Here is a 14,270-nt window from a genome sequence, read left to right as displayed (position 1 = left end):
TGGACCAGTGGCATGTCTGCTCCCATAAGGCACTTACGACCTCCCACAGTGCTGCTCTTGCCAGAGTGGGAGGTTGACTATGCCAGGTTAATTCTGTTACAATCGAAGCACTGGGCAAATTGTGCACTCTAGGCCCTTTTGGTTTGAAAAACTCAAAATGTGCTTTTTTGGTGAAGATTAGGATTTGAGATTGGAGAGAAGAAAACTTTGTTTTAAGATTTTATTTATTCATTCATGAGAGACACAGAGAGAGAGAGGCAGAGACACTGGCAGAGGGAAAAGCAGGCTCCATGCAGGGAGCCTGACGTGGGATTCGATCCCAGATCTTCAGAATCACAACCTGGGCAGAAGGCGGCGCTAAACTGCTGAGCCCCCCGGGGCTGCCCAAGAAAACATATTTTGAAAAATCTTCACAGTAATTACTATGTGGGAGCAAGGACAGTTTCTATCTGCTACCTCTTCTGACTATGATGTCATTTCTTCTTTCCTTAGGCATTTTCTGAGCACTGATATATGCCAGACACATTGCTTCGGTTTCTTTTGTTAAATTTTCTTTTCTTTTTTATTTATTTTTTAAGTAGGCTCCATGCCGGCACTGACCCCAACATGGGGCCTGAACTCATAACCCTGAGACCAAGGCCTGAGCTGACATCAAGAGTCAGATGCTTGGGACGCCTGGGTGGCTCAGAGATTGAGCGTCTGCCTTCAACTCAGGGCGTGGTCTGGGAGTCCCAGGATTGAGTCCCACATCAGGCTCCCTGCGTGGAGCCTGCTTCTCCCTCTGCCTGTGTCTCTGCCTCTGTGTGTGTGTCTCTCATGAATAAATAAATAAAGTCTTTTTAAAAAAAAGAAGAAGAGTCAGATGCTTAACTGACTAAGCCACCCAGGCGTCCCATTAAATTTTTTTTCCATTAAATTTCCTAATATGGATATTGGATAGAGTCTTTTTTTAAAAAAATATTTTTTTAAACTTACTTATTTAGAGAGAGAGTCAGGGGAGGGGCAGAGGAAGAAGGAGAGAATCTCCAGCAAACCCTGTCCTGAGAGCAGAGCCTGACTCAGGGCTCCATCCCAGGACCCTGAGATCATGACCTGAGCTGAAACCAAGGGTCAGATGCTCAACTAACTGAGCCACCCAGGCGCTCCTAGTGTCTTTTTTTCTTTTCTTTTCTTTTTCTTTTGAATGACTCTTTAAGGCACGCCTGAGTGACTCAGTCGGTTAACCTTCTGCCTTGGCTCATGATCTTGGGGTCCTGGGATCAAACCCTGCGTTCTGCTTCCTGCTCAGTAGGGAGCCTGCTTCTCCTTCTCCCTCTGTCCCTCCCTCTGCTGCGCCTCCTGCCTGAGCTCCCTCTTTCTCAAATAAATAAATACAATCCTTAAAAATAAAAATAATTAAATGGAGGCATTGTATTTGGTTTGACTAAGAGAAGCTCCTGTTCATATTCTAGATATGTGACGTAATAAGAAATTAAGATCATAAAATTAACTAGGAGTATCTAATGTGGGGAAAAGCCTATATTTGTTACTTTTGTTTTTTCCTTTCCTGGAGGTGAGAAAAATTTCTTTTTCTATTATATTTCCTTTTAATGATATAAGTTCTGCTAAGGAGATCTTATAATAATAAATGACCCAAGACGTTCTACTGAAAGAATGTTACTGAGTTTATGGGAATTCGTGTGTATTATAGCCTGTCTCAGCAGGGTGTTATTAGCTGCAGAAATGGAAGGCATATTAAAACTAGTCCGTTTATCTTTTCCAGACACTGCAGCCCGTTTAGCATGCTGTTTCTGTGTGTCTCTTACTCTAAAAAGAAATTAAATGGAAATTGCCTGCTCAAAGTTGTTTTTAAAAGTCACAATGTGTCACCTGTATGCTTGCTTGAGGACTCCCTGCCTCCTGTGAGCCTGTCTTTTCTTTCCTAAGAAAGCTTTTCTACTTTTTAGTGAAATAAGTGTCCCTTTCTGTTCTGCCTGTAGTTAGCCACCAATTAGTAAGATGAGCAGAAATGCTCGCATGCTGAGCTGGTGCTAGCAGGCATGGGAGAAGCTGACACTACTTCATGGTACAAGCTATATAAGCACCGTTTTATCTCCCAGGAGAGGTTCTCAATAGGTTTGGTCTACCCCCTGGAGTCTGGAGCTATTTCAGTCTTAACTACTCATTAAAGTCAACCTAAGATATTGCAAAAGCCTTTGGGTTTTTTAAAGTGAATTGCCTCCACTTGAATTCAGCCAAGAATAGTTCACTTTTACTCCCCAGGGCTACTTCCAACTTAACTTGAACTTTCCCCTCAGCCTTAAACCCCACCAAAAATGTTGATGCCCCTAACAAGCCTCACTTCTTATTAAAGACTCAGGACAATTGCTGAGAATACATGCCTAACTGCTAAAGCTGTGCCCAAGAATATGAGATAAGAAAATCAGGGCTTTGGGGGAAAAAATAGATTTTCTTTTTCCCTCAAAAAATAAATTATTTTTTAATGCAAAAAACAAAATTACATCTAAACATTGATGAGAGTACATAGCACTGTGCCAGACCCATCCATCATTAATTAGGTGCCTACTATGACTTTCTCTCCTGTCCATTTGGAGCCCATTGTAGAATTGGTAGCTTTGGAGCAACTGGCAGAAATGGGAGAGTTCCTGGGCAAGGCGGAGCCAGCCCTGACAGGAAGAAACTCCTCTTACGTTTACAGAGAAGTAAGTGCAAAAAGGGGCTGATTTATTTCTGGAAACTTGTAAAAATCATTCATCTTTGCATCCATAGAACCAATGAAAAAACTGGGGTCAAGGACCCGGTTTTGTGAATGATCAAAGTAGTTCTAGACTAAAAACATACTAGTTTATACCCTACCCCTGAAAGTCTTCAGGAAAATTAAAACAGTTATTTGGGGCTAAAGCAAGGTGACTTAGGGTGAGGAAAACAATAGGCTCTACCTTTTATTTGGTTTCCATCAGAATGGGAAATGCCTTGATCATACCCACTTTGTTATGTTGGAATATTACTCATCATTCATGGGCTTAACCATGAGACTGGATGTGGCCAATGGAATGTTTATAGATATGACTTCTGGAGATGTCTTCCATGTACATCCACAGTTCAGCTTGGTACTCTTGTTCTTTTGTCATCATAAAAGGAATGTGTCTTGTATAGCCTCTGGTCTAAGGAGAATGAGGAGACATGTGGAACAGACTTAATCCCATCTTGCTGCTAAACCCTGCTGATCCCAGCTCAGATCGGCAGTCGGTCAACCCACTACTTGAAGTAGGCCCCACACCAGGCAGACCTCTGAGCAAAAAATATAAATGCTTGTTTCTGCCATTGAATTTTGAGGTGTTTTCTTAATGCATTGACTGATACATCATTTTTTTAAAAGATTTTATTTATTAGAGAGAGCATGAGCAGGGGGAGGGGGAGGGACAGAGGGAGAAGCAGACCCCCTGCTGAGCAGGAAGCCCAAAGCAGGACTCAATCCCAGGAATCCAGGATCCCAGGATCCTGACCTGAGCCAAAAGCAGATACTTAACCCTCTAAGCCACCCAGGCACCCCTGATACATCCTTATTGTTCTATTTTAGTCCATTCTCCAAGTTAAAGTCATAGTTCTCTATTTATTTGATAGAGCATGGGTAAGTGAGTAAGGGGGAAGGCAGAGGGAAAGAATCTCAAGCAGGCTCTCCTCTCAGCATAGAGCCCTATTTGGGGCTCAATCTCACAACCCTGAGATCACGACCCCGAGATCATGAGCCGAAATCAAGAGTTGGATGCTTATGGGAACCCTGGGTGGCTCAGTGGTTGACCATCTGCCTTTGGCTCAGGGTGTGATCCCATGGTCCCGGGATCGAATTCCACATCAAGCTCCCTGCGTGAACCCTGCTTCTCCCTCTGCCTATGTCTGTCTGTCTGTCTCTCTCTGTCTCTTATGAATAAATAAATAAAATCTTTTTTTAAGAAAAGAGTTGGACACTTAACCAACTGCACTCCGTAGATACAAACCCACCATATCACATCCTTGTTTAAACCTCTCAGAGGTTCCTATTTTGGAATAAAGACCAAATGTTTAGCATGATCTATAAAGTCCTGTGTCATCAGTGCCTGGCCTCTTTCTCCATCACTCTGCTCTCCAGCCACCCAGCCTTCTCTCGGTTGTTTGATATCACCATGCTGTCTTTTCTCCCCATGACCTCTTCATGGACCTGTCCCTGTGTGTGCTAACCTCTCCTCCCCACCCTTTGCTTAGTTAATGCCTAGTTAAGTGGAGGCTTAAATGTTACATTGCAAAGGAAGTTCTTGACCCTAATGCAAGGTTAGATTATCAATAATATGGTCTCACATCCTGTTGTATTTCAGCTTTTAGCACTTAACTATAATGCGGTGAATTGGTTTTTTTTTTTAAAGATTTTATTTATTTATTCATGAGAGACACACAGAGAGAGGAGCAGACCCCATGCAGGGAGCCCAATGTGGGACTCAATCCTGGGACTCCAGGATTACACTCTGGGCCAAAGGCAGGCGCTAAATGCTGAGCCACCCAGGGATCCCTATAGTGGTGGTGAATTACTCATTTGTTCAACTCAGCTTATGCATCATGAGGGCAAGGACAAATATTTGTCTGATTTGCCGCATTATCCCCTGCTGAGTGCAATGGTGTGCACCTGGGAGGCTGCTAATAGTTCTTGAATGAGTGATTGAGTATAGAGACTGCTTGAACAAAAGTCCGGGGCACAGAATAGGTCACATGTGATGTTGATGAAGATCTAAACCCATTCAACTGAAATATCCTGTAAGGACTTGGTGTAAGAGAGTATGAATATTTGAATATTGCAACAAGGTAAAAAAAAAAAAAAAGACACCTGCTAAGGAAAGAGTCTCTTGTTAGTCACAGAGCCAGGCTGCTTATAAAGAGAGTTGGATTTCTAAATGTGATGGTATTAGAAATGAAAACTCTGATTATAAGGGAATGTCGGGGCACCTGGGTGGCTAAGTCATTAAGCATCTGCCTCTACCTCGGGTCATGATCTCAGTGTCCTGGGATCAAGCCCCACATCAGGCTCTCTGCTTAGTGGGGAATCTGTTTCTCTCTCTCTCTGCTCCTTCCCCCACCTTGTGTTCTCTAATAAATAAAAAAATTTAAAAAGAGGAAATGTCATTGGCAGAGGAACTGACAATATGGGAAGGTTTTGGACTGTGCTAGAACCACCAATGAGTTTCTTTTTTTTTTTTTTTTTTACCAATGAGTTTCAAGCAAGTGGAAGGTAGTCCTAGAATTTGAAAATAAAAGCAAATCCACGTCCTTTTGTATTCACAGCTTTGAGGTTCTTAGCTTTTTTTTTTTTTTTTTTTATTCATGAGAGACACAGAGAGAGGCAGAGGGAGAAGCAGGCTCCCTGCAAGGAGGACTTGATCCCAAGACCCCGGGATCATGATGTGACCCAAAGGCAGACACTCAACCACTGAACCACCCAGGTGCCCCAGGTTCTTAGCTTTTTAAATCATGTCACAGTTCATCTAAGAGAGAGAAACTGTTCTAGGTATCATAACATATACAGAGAAAAACTAAAACATACCAGGAATGACATGAGCTTTGAAATTTGAAGTGAGAATCTCATGAAGGTTTCAGACCAAAGTACAAAGGAAACAAAATCAGGGTGGAGGGAGCTTCAACTTTCCAGTTTTAATGTCCTTACCCCCTTATGAGCATGAGAGACACATCTCCAGGGGAGCCTTGGAACTCACCGCCTCAGGATTCTCTAGCACCTGCAAAGATCCTGCTGAGCACCCCTGCCCTGCCCCTGTGCCATCACTGAAAGGAGGCTATGGAAGCCATTTCACTGTCCTGTCCCCATTTATCAGTAACATACACAAGTATAAGCTAAGTGGTCTTTTCTTTTAAGGAAAAAAAGTGGTAAAGAATTTTTAAAAATTATTTAGCTACAAAATATCTCAGTCTATTTCCCTTGGCTCTATTGCTTGCACTAATTAAAATGGTTTCAACAGAGTGCAGCTTCCTTTTTTTTTTTTTTCTGCCTGTGTTGGCTCTCATGTTCTTTGCTTAAATAATTAATAATCATTACTATCTGTTATACAGCATGTGGGAGAAGAGTGAGTATTGGATCCCAGGACATTTGCACCATGCCTGTCCCTTTTGCATAAGCTTTCATCTGATGCTCTTCATTAGCTGGCACCAGGGTGTACATTTGCTGCCCTCAGCCTTCAGTGTTTATTAACTATAAAAAAGAGCCCCATCTGATTCACCAGCTGGGGGCAAATACTGCTGATGGGAAGTAATTTCCCAGAAGAACAGAAATGAAGAAAGTGAGAGGAGGGGGATGTGGAGAAGAGAAACCCACAAAATTCATTTAGATTGAGCAATCTTTGCTGGCCCAAAATGCAAAATCTAAGTGTCTGTCACAGTACCACTAAGGCAGACATTGGTGTCACAAACAGCAAAGGGTTCAAGGAGACTCTCAGGAAACATATGAATTTGAAAAAGGAGGTTTTATGGTCTCAGATAGGTTTGAGAATTTCTACTCTTACGACAGTGCAGGGGAGGAGCAAAGCTAATATATTTCATATTAACAGGCCCTTCTACTTGTTTGCAAAAATAAACTGCTGGGCAGTCTGTACCTCAATAGGGCAGGGAACTGCCAGTCAGGAATGGTCTTTAGCCTCACCCTGAGTATCCTGGGAGCATTGCAAAACCTACTGATAGAGAGCATGTTGGTATGCGCCGGGGGAAAGAGCTGTTTTATTGCTTTTTCCCAGAGAGTAAAGGCTATTTGCTTTTAGGAAGGGTAATTTTTTATACTTAGTTGGATGATAACCAGCAGGGGGGTGGGGAAGGTGATAAACAGACTCGTATGCTTAAAGGCTTATTAGCTGAGTGTTTGGATCCAAAGTGAAGTCTTATGTCTGTCTTTACTAGGTGATTGGAATGCTTTTGCACAGACAAAATACAAGACTTGTTGGTCTATCAAAATACTGAGCCAAAGAAACAAATAATCATTTCTTTCTCTTGTTTCCAAGTGCAATACAAGCAGGGTTCTGAGATTTAGGAGGATCCACCTATGCAGAAACCAATGCTCTAGGGACAGGTTGGCAGAGAACCAGATGTTCACAGCTGCCGGTAGCCCACTCGTGACACAAAATATGTATATTCACTGATCTACAAAATGCTTTCATCGTTGTGTTTAATAATTCCTTACTATCTCCCAAGTAAAATTAGGTGACAAGTTATCTGCCAAAATGAAACAAAGGAGGATGGCACATGACTGTGGCGCTCCTTGTCTGCTGAGCACTCACCCCCTTATCACTCTCTGTGAGAACTTAGATCTTGGGACGCCTTGCTGGCTCAGCGGTTGAGCATCTGCCTTTGGTTCAGAGCGTGATCCCGATCCCGGGGTCTGGGATCGAGTCCCACATTGGGCACCCTGCGTGGAGCCTGCTTCTCCCTCTGACTGTGTTTCTGCCTCTCTCCCTGTGTCTCTCATGAATAAATAAAATCTTTAGAAAAAAAAAAAGAAAACTTAGAGCTCTACCAAACATAAACAGGAAGATAAATATTGGAACCAAGGCAAAAGACAAATTTTTAAAATTTTTATTTATTTATTCATGAGAGACACAGAGAGAGAGGGGCAGAGACACAGGCAGAGGGAGAAGCAGGCTCCATGCAGGGAGCCCGAAGCGGGACTTGATCCCTGGTCTCCAGGACCAGGCCCTTGGCTGAAGGTGGCGCTAAACCACTGAGCCACCAGGGCTGCCCAGCAAAAGATTATTTAACTTCCTATCTTACTGGAAATTATTAATTAACATTGAAAATTTGGCTTTCAAAACACAAAAAGAATTGGTCCTCATTTTTCTTTACTACCATACCTCTGCCCTATTTATTTATTTAGATTTATTTATGATAGACATAGAGACGGGGGTTGGGGGGGGGGGAGGAGAGGCAGAGACTCAGGAGGAGGGAGAAGCAGGCTCCATGCCGGGAGGCCGATGTGGGACTCGATCCCGGGACTCTGAGTCACCCAGGGATCCCCTACCTCTGCCCTATTTAATGCAAAGTCTCTTCCTTTCTCTCCCATTCTGGTTTTGTACCTGCTAAACTCAGAGGCAGGAAGGCCATCTTATAGGGTCAAACTTGAGGACCATTCTTGGCACAACTGCTTCAGAAAGCTCTCCTTCCTTCAAGTCTGCTGTGGCTCTGCTGTTGTTTCATACTTGGCCTAAAATTTTTACTATTATAGTTATCCCTTGGGTAGACAGGATAGAGATTTTTTTGCTCTGGAAAGCAAGTATTTAAAAATACGTACAAGGGCTCCTGAATGGCTCAGTCAGTTGAGCATCCAACTGTTGATTTTTGCTCAGGTTATGATCTCAGGGTTGTCGGATAGAGCCCCACATCGGGCTCCAGGAGCTCAGCGTGAAGTCTGCTTGGGTTTCTCTCTCCCTCTGCCCCTCCAGCTTGTGCTGTCTTTTCTAGAAAATGCATAAAGAAATCTTTAAAAAATAAGAATAAGGATACATAGGTGTCTGGGAGCACAGAGAGGCCCTCCCCAAAGCTGAAAGGATACAATACAGAATCATAGGGGCACCTGGGTGGCTCAGTAGTTGAGCGTCTGCCTTTGGCTCAGGTTATGATCCCAGGGATCAAGTTCCGCACCAGGTTCCCCACAGGGAGACTGCTTCTCCCTGTGCCTGTCTCTGCCTCTCTCTGTGTGTCTCTCGTGAATAAATAAATAAAATATTTTAAATAAATAAATAAATAATAAATAAATAAATGAAATACATACTCATAAATGTAATGACTGAAGAGTGAGGAGAGGGTTGATAGCATTGGGGTTGGGGGTGGAGCTGGGCAAGTAGGAGTGGCTGCCCAATGGAAGGGATAGTCCTGGGTGAGGTATCTACCTGGGTTTTATTTATTTATTCATGCAACAATAATTAGGTGGGCATTTGCATATGCCAGATATTGTGCTAGGTGAGAGGGTTTGCAGTGACATCCTTGCCCTCCTGAATTTATGCAGGCCATGCTGGACTGGGGCTAGCGTAGGTTAGGAAAAGTCTCCTTTAAGAAGACCAAATAGGGGATCCCTGGGTGGGTCATTGGTTTAGTGCCTGCCTTTGGCCCAGGGCATGATCCTGGAGTCTCCAGGATGGAGTCCCACATCAGGCTCCCTGCATGGAGCCTGCTTCTCCCTCTGCCTGTGTCTCTGCCTCTCTCTCTGTGTGTGTCTCTCATGAATAAATAAACTTTTTTTTTTTAATGAAGACCAAATATTCAGGGGCACCCAGACGGCTCAGTCAGATAAGCATCTGACTTGGGCTTAAGTCATGATCTCAGGGTCTTGGGATCAAGCCCTGCATGCACTGGGCTCCCTGCTGAGCGGGGAATCTGCTTCTCCCTCTCCCTCTGCCTCCTCCCACCTGCTCATGCTCATGCTCATGCTCATGCTCAAATAAATAAATAAAATCTTTTTATTTATTTAAAAATTTTTAAAGATTTTATTTATTTATTCATGAGAGACACAAAGAGAGAGAGGCAGAGACACAGGCAGAGGGAGAAGCAGGCTCCACGCAGGGAGCCTGTCGCAGGACTTGATCCCAGGTCCGCAGGATCACAACCCGGGCTGAAGGCAGCGCTAAACCACTGAGCCACCCGGGCTGCCCATAAATAAAATCGTTAAAAAAACAAACAAACAAACAAACAAACAAAAAAAAACGCAGCCCCGGTGGCGCAGCGGTTTGGCGCCGCCTGCAGCCTGGGGTGTGATCCTGGAGACTTGGGATCGAGTCCCACATCGGGCTCCCTGAGTGGAGCCTGCTTCTCCCTCTGTGTCTCTGCCCCTCTCTCTGTGTGTCTATGAATAAAAAAAACAAAATCTTAAAAAAAAAAAAAAAAGACCAAATATTCAGTCAGGTGAAGGAGGGAGAAATGGAGAAGAACCACTCAGGCAAAGGGAACGGCACACTCAGAAGTTGTGAAGCACGAAGTAGTACCCTGTGGTCAAGGAACAGGCAGAAAGCCTATATGTGGCTGGAGCCCAGTCAGCCGAAGGGGTTCAAGACCAGGCTGGCGTCAGATGACACAATGCCTTGTAGCCATGTTACAGAATTGGAACTTCATCACGAAAATGAAGAGAAATCGGGGATCCCTGGGTGGCTCAGCAGTTTAGCTCCTGCCTTTGGCCCGGGGTGCAATCCTGGAGTCCCGGGATCCAGTCCCACGTCGGGCTCCCGGTGCATGGAGCCTGCTTCTCCCTCCTCCTGTGTCTCTGCCTCTCTCTCTCTCTCTCTCTCTCTCTATGTCTATCATGAATAAATAAGTAAATAAATCTTAAAAAATAAAATGAAGATAAATCATTGAATAGCAGAGGACTGATGCAATTGGTAACTTTTACTTTTTATTTTATTTACTTATTCATGAGAGAGAGAGAGCCAGAGACATAGGCAGAGGGAGAAGCAGGCTCCATGCAAGGGAGCCTGATGAAGGACTCAATCTCAGGACTCCAGGATCATGCCCTGAGCCAAAGGTAGACACTAAACCGCTGAGCCACCCAGGGATCCCATGATTGGTAACTTCTAGGGACAATGGAGTTGGGGTGGTAGGGAAAGGCTGAAGGAGAGAGCTCTTGGGAGTTATTGTTGGAGTCAGGATGAGAGTTGATGATGGGTTAAGAGAAGTAGAGGTGGTGGGAAGCAGGGAGATTCAACATAGGGTTTGGTGGTGGAAATGACAGGAACTGGTTATGAGGGATAAAGGAGACCCAGTGAGTCAAGGACACACTTAAGCTTCTGGTGCAAGCAACCAGGTGGGGTGTGGTGGCAGTTACTCAAGGTGGGAAGCACTGGGGGAGAGGCCGATCTGGGGACCTATTAGGTGTGAGATGGTGTGAGCAGAGCTGGTGCAAAGTCTACTGAAATTGTGGAATGCTGTTAGAGGTCTCTCTTCTTCTCTACCGGTTCCCCTTCCCTCCTTCCAAATATTGGTCCCTTTCTTTTTCTTTTTTTAAGATTTTATTTATTTATTCATGAGAGACAGAGAGAGGGAGAGGGTGGCAGAGGGAGAAGGAGGCTCCCCACGGAACAGGGAATCTGATGCAGGACTCGATCCCAGGACCCTGGGATCATGACATGAGCCGAAGGCAGACGCTCTCCCACTGAGCCACCCAGGCGTCCCAATATTGGTTCCTTTCTGTCTTGTAACATCGCCTTATTCTTTCAGTTTTCCATGTAGTGTGTGGAAGATGAATATTTTTGAGGTCATATCCTTCTAACTCTGGATCCAATAGGAAAGAGAGCTTCCCTTCATATCCAATTCAGAAAGTTTTAGGGAAGGACTCCAGTTGGCTCAATGTAGGACACATGCTGCTTCTTAGCTAGCAGTCAAGAGAATGTACTGGTCCAACTTGGGTCCCATGTCTCCCCTGTTTGTTTTTTTGTGGAGAGAAGAAGACAGAATACTGTCCTTGATAACCTCATCAGGAATGGGGGGGGGGGGCTGAGGGGTGGAGGAGCTGGGGGTGGATGGTAGGCAGGAGCAGTTTCCCAAGTGGAAGAGACAGTGCCTCGCTGTCAGAACTAACAGATGTTTCCTACGTTCTAAACCTTCAGTGTTTCATTCTACCATCTTACAGATGGGTGGAAGCCCAAGTCAATCCTGAACTAATACTGTTGTCTAAAGGAAGAATTTTCCAACTCTGAGTTGATAGGGTAGTTGAGGGACTGACCGTGATGATGAACGTAGTGTAACTTTGGACAATAAAAACAACAGATTTGTGAGACATTTGAAAAAAGGAAAAGCATCCATTATTTCACACAGACACGTTTCCATTTTATGCATTCCGTTCCTACCTTAATCCTTAAGCATATATCTTTTTAAAAAATGTATGCGGGCAGCCCGGTGGCTCAGCGGTTTAGCGCCGCCTTTGGCCCAGGGCCTGATCCTGGAGATCCAGGATCGAGTCCCGCATTGGGCTCCATGTATGCATTTGCGGCACCTGAGTGGTTCAGTGGGTTAAGCGGCTGCCTTTGGCTCAGGTCATGATCTCAAGATCTTGGAATTGAGCCTCACATCAGGGGCTCCCTGCTCCAAGGGGAGCCTGCTTCTCCTTTTCCCTCTTCCTGCTGCTCCACCTGCTTATGCTCCTGTGCTCTCTCTCTCAAATAAACAAAATCCTTAAAAATAGTATGCATTTATACATTGTGTCTTGAATACCAAGCAATTTTTTCAGTTTTAATTCATTTGTTTAAATATCAATATTCACATAAAATAATTTGAATATGCACATTTTTTGCATTGGCTTTACTGGGAAACATGAAGGATCAGCTGGTACACTGTACTGGCAAATATTCAGCCCTTGCCATGGGCATAGTAGCCTGGATAGTAGTAGGGAATACAGACATGACTAAGACCTATTTCTGGCCTTTGAATTCATAATCTCATGATTTTAATTTTTTTAAAGATTTTATTTATTTATTCATAGAGACAGAGAGAGACAGAGAGAGAGAGGCAGAGAGACACAGGCAGAGGGAGAAGCAGGCATCATGCAGAGAGTCTGACATGGGACTGGATCCAGGGTCTTCAGGATCAGGCCCTGGGCTGCAGGCGACGCTAAACCACTGCGCCACGGGGGCTGCCCTCATGATTTTAATTTTAATTAAAGTCTATCTCATTTTGATAAAATTAAAATATTCCTCAAGTGTAACTAAAATAGTTATTAACTGAAAAGAGTCATATGGACATTACAGAATATATACACAATAAAGTAAAAAAAAATTATCCCATATCCTTCTTGCATAAGGATGGGAAAGAAAAAAATGTTGAAAATGAGACCACTATTTTTTTTTTTAAGATTAAAAAAAAAAAAAGGGATCCCTGGGTGGCGCAGCGGTTTGGTACCTGCCTTTGGCCCAGGGCGCGATCCTGGAGACCCGGGATCGAATCCCACGTCAGGCTCCCGGTGCATGGAGCCTGCTTCTCCCTCTGCCTGTGTCTCTGCCTGTCTCTCTCTCTCTGTGTGTGACTATCATAAATAAATAAAAATTAAAAAAAAAAAGATTAAAAAAAAAAAAGGGCAACCCGGGAGGCTTAGGGGTTTAGCGCCGCCTTCATCCCAGGATGTGATCCTGGAGACCCTGGATTGAGTCCCACGTTGGGCTCCCTGCATGGAGCCTGCTTCTCTCTCTGCGTGTCTCTCATGAATAAATAAATAAAATCTTAAAAAAAAAAGATTTAAAAAATTATTTGGTAGAGAGAAATGAGGGAGCACAGGCAGGGGGAGCGGCAGAGGGAGAGGGAGAAGCAGGCTCTTTGCTGAGCAGGAAGCCCATGCAGGGCTGAATTCCAGGACTCTGGGATCTTGACCTGAGCCCAAGGCAGACCCTCAACTGGTGGAGCCCTCCGGGCGCCCTTAATGAGACCACTCTTAAAGACACGCCTCCCTTTAAAATGGAAAGTGGGTGTTCAAAGCAATTCATATTTTGCCCCCAAAGGGGTGTTTCTCCCTCCACTGTCTCCAGCCAGAGCGGTCTAGCAGATATAGAAACATTTTAATCATGGATCCTTTCTCCTCAGAAAAGGTCCGTCACCAAGACACTTGGTACTTGAAGTTTAAGGTTCCCACGGAGGCCCACCCCTGGGCTCTCTGGCTCCGTGGACCCCAGGCTGGACAGGCCTCCAATTCAAGAGTGGGCCTAGCTGCTTCAAAGGTAGCAATGTTCGCAGTTCCACCGCGCAGGAAGACCACGCCCCTAAATGTTTTGCAACCTCGTCCATTTCAGATTTTTCAGGGGTCCTGGGGAACCCGGCCTCACCGAGCATTCCGCCCCGTCTGACCGCTCCCATTTTTAGACACAGACTCGTATGCGGGAGAGACCATTATTTTTACGGGATCTCTGTGCTCCTGGAGCAGCTAGGGACAGGCGGAGGCGCGTTACCGCAGAGCCAGCTTCAACCTCAATCCGGGCCCCGCCCTCCAGGCCAACTCCTCCTCCGAGCCCCCGCCCCGCTCCTCCGGCCCACCCTCCCCGCCCCCGTTCGCTCCACCCCTTCGCTCCGAGAGCCGCTCCGCCGCTACCCAGGACCGCCTTCCACCCGCCCATCTCGTGGCCCCGCCCCGGGACCCCTGGCCCCACCCTTCTCCCGAGGAACCCAATGAGTGTCCCCACGCTCCGCCCAGCCCCCGCCCTGTACGCAGAAGGCCCGCCCCACAGACCTATTTAGCCAATGGGCGTGCCCGAGCACCCCGGGCCCCGCCCACAACAGGCCCC

Source organism: Vulpes vulpes, chromosome 12 (assembly GCF_048418805.1).
Source record: "Vulpes vulpes isolate BD-2025 chromosome 12, VulVul3, whole genome shotgun sequence".
Lineage (NCBI taxonomy): Eukaryota > Metazoa > Chordata > Mammalia > Carnivora > Canidae > Vulpes > Vulpes vulpes.
Note: the sequence above shows the minus strand (reverse complement) of the source record.